The 6,626-nt window shown below is 40.8% G+C and overlaps 1 long non-coding RNA gene across 1 annotated transcript; it reads right to left on the reverse strand.

The window, feature by feature from the left end:
- Window positions 1–278: 278 nt before the first annotated feature.
- Window positions 279–5,938, reverse strand: LOC124398112. The gene is made up of 3 exons (XR_006928019.1): window positions 4,881–5,938; window positions 4,420–4,551; window positions 279–923 (listed from the first exon to the last, which is right to left on the reverse strand). It is a non-coding gene; the product is annotated as an uncharacterized LOC124398112 (long non-coding RNA).
- Between the last annotated feature and the right edge of the window lie 688 nt (window positions 5,939–6,626).

A 6,626-nucleotide genomic window follows, 5' to 3' on the forward strand; every position in this document is an offset into this window, starting at 1 on the left:
ATATTGATGGAAATGTGCTGAACATAGTATTTTTTTTTTTAATGCATTTCCATATTACTGTTTGCATTTTATAAGTAAAGATGGTGGGAAGTGTGTTCTCATCCTGACTTTCAGCCACATGGAAAATTGAAGATGATGCCACTACGATTGAAATGACTGAGTAAAGCCATTCGAGTCAAAGCCGAGCTGCAGTTTAATCAAAACAGCAAACAGCTGAATATCACCTGGTTATTTTTATCCAGTTTTAGGTGTCAAATGTGAAGTATGTCGGGTCAAGAACATGAGCATCCCTGCAGCAGGTAATCAGAAAATTACTGTCATTGTAACTCCTGCTGTTTCCCACTGTTGTGAGAAACTATATACATTTATATAGAAGTTCTGTCCAGTTGTGTGCCTCCAACCGTTTTCTCCAAAACAAAAACTGAGGAAGGGAAAACAGATACAATTTATTTTTTTCCAATGACCTATCTTTTTGGCCAATTTCTTTTTGGTGTGTGATTTTTTTTTAGATCTAGTTGGGGAGAGTGAGATCCTCAGTGGTCATTGCGCCAGAAAAAAGGAAGGAAGAAATTGGAATTTAGGACACCAGAAGCCCTATTTTTGTCATGAGTATCAAAAGCATGCAGACGGCTTTATTGTATTTAAGTTATGAAACTATGAAAATGAGCACCATGAACAAAAGACGCTTTAAAATGAGGCTGTTGTGGTCTAACAAAAAAGCATGATAGGTTTCTACAAAATAAGACGATGAAAAAAAAGACATAAAACCAGACAGGGGCAATAGAGTCCACAGAGAAGTTGCACATGTGCCAATATACTTTATTGGTGTGGTTTTGTTGCTCCATTTGATGGCCAATGATGCTGTTTCACACCCGAAGTGCAGCACTGCCATGCTTCAGAACCGGCACCGGCATGCTACGGACCTGCACAGCATCACACCAAGTGAATAGAGGAACATCAGGAGAAGAATAAACATAGCAAAATCTCATTCACCTGCAGCAAAAGCAGCCATGAACGCAAGACCGACGATCGGAAATACAGAGTGGAGAACAGAATATACAGAAAAGGTGCGAAGACTATTTCAGAAAAGGATAAAGATCTGAAGACTGCATTGCAAATTCTGTAGTTCCGAGCAGGATGATGGTGTGCACCTGAAAAACCTGCCTTTTAATATATAGTCATATTTTTCTCTCTTGTTTTGATCTATTTTCTACAGAAACAGTAAAATATCTCCCATAATAAAAAAATATAGAATGATAGAGCTTCATTTTGGATTTTTTTGTCAGTATCTGGATGGTCAGAAACAATTCCAAAGCTCATGAGCTCCAAAAAAAAATGTTCCAGAAAACTCATTACATTGTGCAGCATTTTTTGTGTGTTTACAGCCATAAACCGGAAGTTTAACCGAAACGAGAAGAACGTTGCATAGCAACTGTAAAACGCCCTTGAAATCTATTCATGCGTGATGTGTTTGGAGCTTAATAGCACTCGATTTATTTGTTTACAAAACCTGGCTCTGTTTATTCTGCAAACCTCAGTCAATATGCAGAAAAAAAATATATATATATATATATATATATATATATATATATATATATATATATATATATATATATATACACCATATATGGCCAAAAGTATTGTAACAGACGACTTTTCTTTTACACACACACACACACACACACACACACACACACACACGTGGTTCTTCTCCAAACTGTTGGAGACACACAATTGTATCCGACATCTTTGGAGGCTGTAACTTGAATTATATTTTTACTTAAACTAGGAGACCCAAACCTGTTCCAACATGACAATGCTCCTGTGCACAAAGCCAGCTCCATGAAGATCTGCCTATTGAACATAATAAATGTGAAGCTGACTGCACCCCAGGCCTCCTCACCTCACCCACACCAGTACCTGACTTTACTAACACACTTGTAGCCAAACAAATCTCCACAAAATCTAGTGGAAAATGTTCCCAGAAGAGTGGAGATTATTATAACAGCAAATAAAGACTAAATGCAGAATGGTCCGGTGTCCACAAACTTTTGTCCATACAGTGTGTATGTTTTTATGTAGAGAGAGAAAGTACAATAACGTAGATAAAGACACTGCTACAGTGCAAAGAAAATGACAGAGCAATAGCAGCATCTTCTGGTCAATCATGAAGCATCCAGTAATTACAAATCACTGCTGTGGGACCATTCAGATCATCCAAAAAACATTTTTGCAGGCACCAGGTATGAATAAATCCTGCCAGTGATCTAGCAATTGGATGTATTTAACTAATTGGCCAGGTATGTCCTGAAAGAAATCACAGCATGGTCTGTGTGATAGAACTGATTTATGTGACCATGCTTTATTTTTGGTTTGTTGTGAGACAACAATATGAGACTCAAACGTGTTAAGCACGTTATTAATCACAATATTAATAATCTAACGATAAAAACACCCCAAGGCTTTTCTCCTCTATTTGATCAATTTGCACCAAAACATTCTTAAATATCAAATGACTGATATCAGGAAGTCAAACAGTCTGCTGCTGCTAACATCTGCATGATCCTCCCACTTCTTTACATCAGCTGGAAGACACGTGCGTTTGGCTTGTGTTACTGTGATTGACAGCCAACAGAAATGCACTGGAAACAACTTAATTTAATACAATATATTTGTATTGCATTTTTTACAGCAAAGGTTCTCACTAAGCGACTCGAAGGAAATAAATAGATTCATAATTTGCAATATTCTCTGAGATTCCCAGGGAATCAAACTTGCGATCTAATGCTAAACTCTGGCAAGGGAGGAAACTGCATTCTATTTGATTACCCCCCCCTTCCCCCATCCTGCAGTAAACCTCTAGAGAGCTCACAGTTCATCTCTGGCGTACAAACCAGGAACAGGACAAATGCATGGTTCTAACTGGTGAGTTCAGAAACTAAACAACGTCCATTTGATGTCTTCGGTGTTGAAAATGATGTTATTGTGGAATGATATTTGTAAATGATACTGAAGGATCTGCCTAGTATTTGGAAGAACCCACACCTCCATCTAGATCTCTGAGGCTGAAACCTGACTCATAGAACAACGAAATGCCTAAATGAAGACCATTGGTTCAGGCTTTTCTTTATTTGTGTGCTATGTGCATGCCAGTACACTAGGGGGTGCTACAATTAGCACAATCTAAATGATGATTATTTTGTTTGCGTTCATAAAAAAACTCGGAAATTCAGACCTCCCGCTTGGAAATGAATTTATAGCAGCATTTACTTTAGATATACAGTATCGTTATAGGCGTGTGGATAAATCTATAATCTTGTGCGCTTTTTGAGAAAGTAAATACATAATAAACTCATTTAACAGGACACATGATCTCATGGAGGTGGCCATGTTGTTTTATTTGAATTTTATCTAAAAACCCACCTGAACTTGACCCTAACAGTGTTAATGAAACCACTTCTTCTTTCCTAGCGTCCCCATTTCCTAACATCTACATATTGTTTTATTCAGCAGCAGAGATGTGAGATATAAAAAAAGAAGAGCATTGTTAGAGGCTGCGACTCAGTCGGTAAACAAACATTCCACTTCCTCCGATTTGACTTTCAAATACTGATCGCTGAGCTTTAGGTACTTCTGAACGTCAAGGTTCTCTCTTTAGACGGTTACTTCTGCAGTAACCTCAGAGCGTCGACTCTCTAAAGTGTTCACGTCGACCTTGATTAAATTATGTCTAGAGAACCGAGAGACGGCGAAGGACGTTGTTTTCGAAAGATTTCCGGAGAAAAGCAATGCCTTTAACATTTCCATATGTCACTGTCCAGTTTTGTCCTTTTGTCCTGTATGTGTTTGTGTTTACTTTATACGTGGCAATAAAACTCTTCATGACGTCATCCTTAAGCCTCGATCACGACCCAGAGATTACAGCAGGGTTTACTGTGATTTTATTTTATTACCAGAAATATTTTGCATCCCACACACACACACACACACACACACACACACACACACACTGCAATGTAAAATCGGAGTGTGTTTGTAGAAGAGATCGCTCCTTTTACTGCATTTTTCTGTACAATGAAGGTGTTTATCGTGCATTCATGAGCAGGAGAAGGAAGGAAGACAACGAGTATCACACAAGCTCGTAATCCTGTGTGCTCTTGTGTCTCTGACATAACAACTAATGAGGCATTAAACAAGTCACCAGGGAATCGATTTATCAACAGCATCACTCAGTGACACGTTCCAGCCCTGCTTATGTCACTGCAGACGCACACGTGGTCATGATTTGTTTACAGATCATCTCTAAAGGCATTTCGCTTAGCTCAGGTGTGTGAGTGTGAGTGTGTGAGTGTGTGTATCTGTGTGTGTGTGTGTGTGTGTGTGTGTCTTACATATAGCTCCCTAAATACCCCCACTTACCCCAGTTCCTGATGGAGTCGGGTAAATCACAGGGGCGAGGGAGTCGGTGCAGTGCATCTTAGCTGCTTTGTGACTCGACTGCACAGGCAGATCTTTTAGGCTCTTGAGAAATTTATGTTCAGAACTGAGCTCCTTTAAAACACACACACACACACACACACACACACACACACACACACACGTACACACACAAGACCTCATGGCTGAGCTCACAGATAACAGATAGCAAAGGGAGGTGTAGCTGGAAACAGGACTCACATCACTCATCCTCTCTCTCTCTCTCTCTCTCTCTCTCTCTCACACACACACACACACACGCATGCACAGCAAACCTCAGGCATGTCAGTAAGTATAAAATATATTGAGTATAAATTAAAACACCATTATTATGTATGTTTATATATTTACATTTCTATATAGATATTTTTTTATTTTCTTAAAGAAAAAAAACAACAACATACAACTTAGGAGTGAAAACAGCAGTCTGTAGAAAATCCACTTTCTCTGGATTCCCTCATCGCCAGAGTTTTTGGGCAACACGCTATAAAGGAGCGTGTGTGTGTGTGTGTGTGTGTGTTATGGCTGGAAGGGCTGGTTCTCTCAGAAACTGGGGCACTTAGATAACAGTTGGCAAACTGGGGAACGTATGGCTCAGAGGAGTGCAGAGCAAAAAAAAAAAAAAAGGAGAGGAGAGAAATGATGGAAAAACAAACAAACAAAAAAAGAAAAGGCTACAGGCCTTGACAGACAACTACAGCAGCCTGGGGAGCGATAAGCAGGAAGAGGAAAACGAGGTAGTGTCTGATCCTGGTCCCTTGTTGCTCCTTCCAACTTTCCCTTTACTCACTGAGTGAGTGGGGAACAGCTGTCAGAAACTGTTTGACAAAATGCGGAAAACAGGAGTAAAGATAACTCCTAAGGACAAGCACCTGGACCGGCAGTTCGGGACGAACGCTTGTGTTTCCGTCACCGCTGAGACTCGAGACTTTTTTTTTATTACCTAAAGAACATCCTCACCAGAAGCAGGAAATCAGCATATGTGACTGCGTTGGTAACCGAGGCGCACAAATGCTCGTGGGTCGAGTGTCGTTGCTATAAACTGTACAGGAGACAAACGGCCCTTGTTTCTGTAAGTGACGTTTATCCTCGTGTGTGTAATCAGGAGCTCCGGCTGTCTCATCACTTACTACTCAAGCTTCCTCAAAGCAGCCTGTCATTAATACGGGGAAGTACACCCGCTTCCTGAATACACTCTGTATGCTAAAGTTAATCCTAAAAGGCAGATTGACTTGTTTTGTCATCGTTCTTATGCAGAAGCAGCAAAATTCATCTGTGTACCTCAAACCCTGGAACATGAAAATATTGTGCACAGCTTTTCACAGCCTTTATCTGAGGTTTTTTGAACACCCTATTCCACATTTAGAGCTCCACTCTTCTTGGAAGATGTTCATCTAGACTTTGTGGAGATTCATTCAACTACAACGGTGTTAGTAAAGTCAGGTACTAGTGTAGGTAAGAAGCTGAGAAGACCTGGGGTGCAGTCAGCGTTCACATTCTTACCAAAGGTGTTCAAAAGGGTTGGAGTTCTATAGCAGGAGATCTTCCACATCTTCCAACTCATGGAAAGCAGATCTTCATGGAGCTTGTGAACAGGGGCATTGTGATGCTGGAACACGTTCAGGTCTCCTAGTTCAAGAGCAGGGAAAATCTCATGCTACAACATGAGCTGATGAGCTGATCAGTTCGAGGCAGAACCACATAAGGCTGGAAAAGCTGGTGTCCCAATACTTTTGGCCACATATTGTTGACGGTGGTGTGGTGGGTCGTCTCTTATCCCAGAGATCCCTCATGTCTGTGTTACCTTCTGGTTCTTCCTTTTAGTTATGCTGCCATAGCGAGTCTTGCCGGAGTCCAAACTGCACAGTGACATTAACTTTCATACACCAATAGTTACACTTAATAATCCATATCCTTCTCTTCCCGTCACCCTCTCTCTCTCTCTCTCTCTCTCTCTCTCTCTCTCTCTCTCTCTCTCTCTCTCTCTCTCTCTCTCTCTCTCTCGGTCGAGTTAAACATGCTCCTGAGGCTCCAGTGACCACTGTTCCTGCCCCTCTCCCCTCCGTGGATCTTCACACTTCTGTGCAGCTTGGGACGGTCTCTCATCAACACCTTGGGTGGTTCCATATAATTCGGAGTAGAACGGGTGC

Source organism: Silurus meridionalis, chromosome 15 (genome assembly GCF_014805685.1).
Source record: "Silurus meridionalis isolate SWU-2019-XX chromosome 15, ASM1480568v1, whole genome shotgun sequence".
NCBI lineage: Eukaryota > Metazoa > Chordata > Actinopteri > Siluriformes > Siluridae > Silurus > Silurus meridionalis.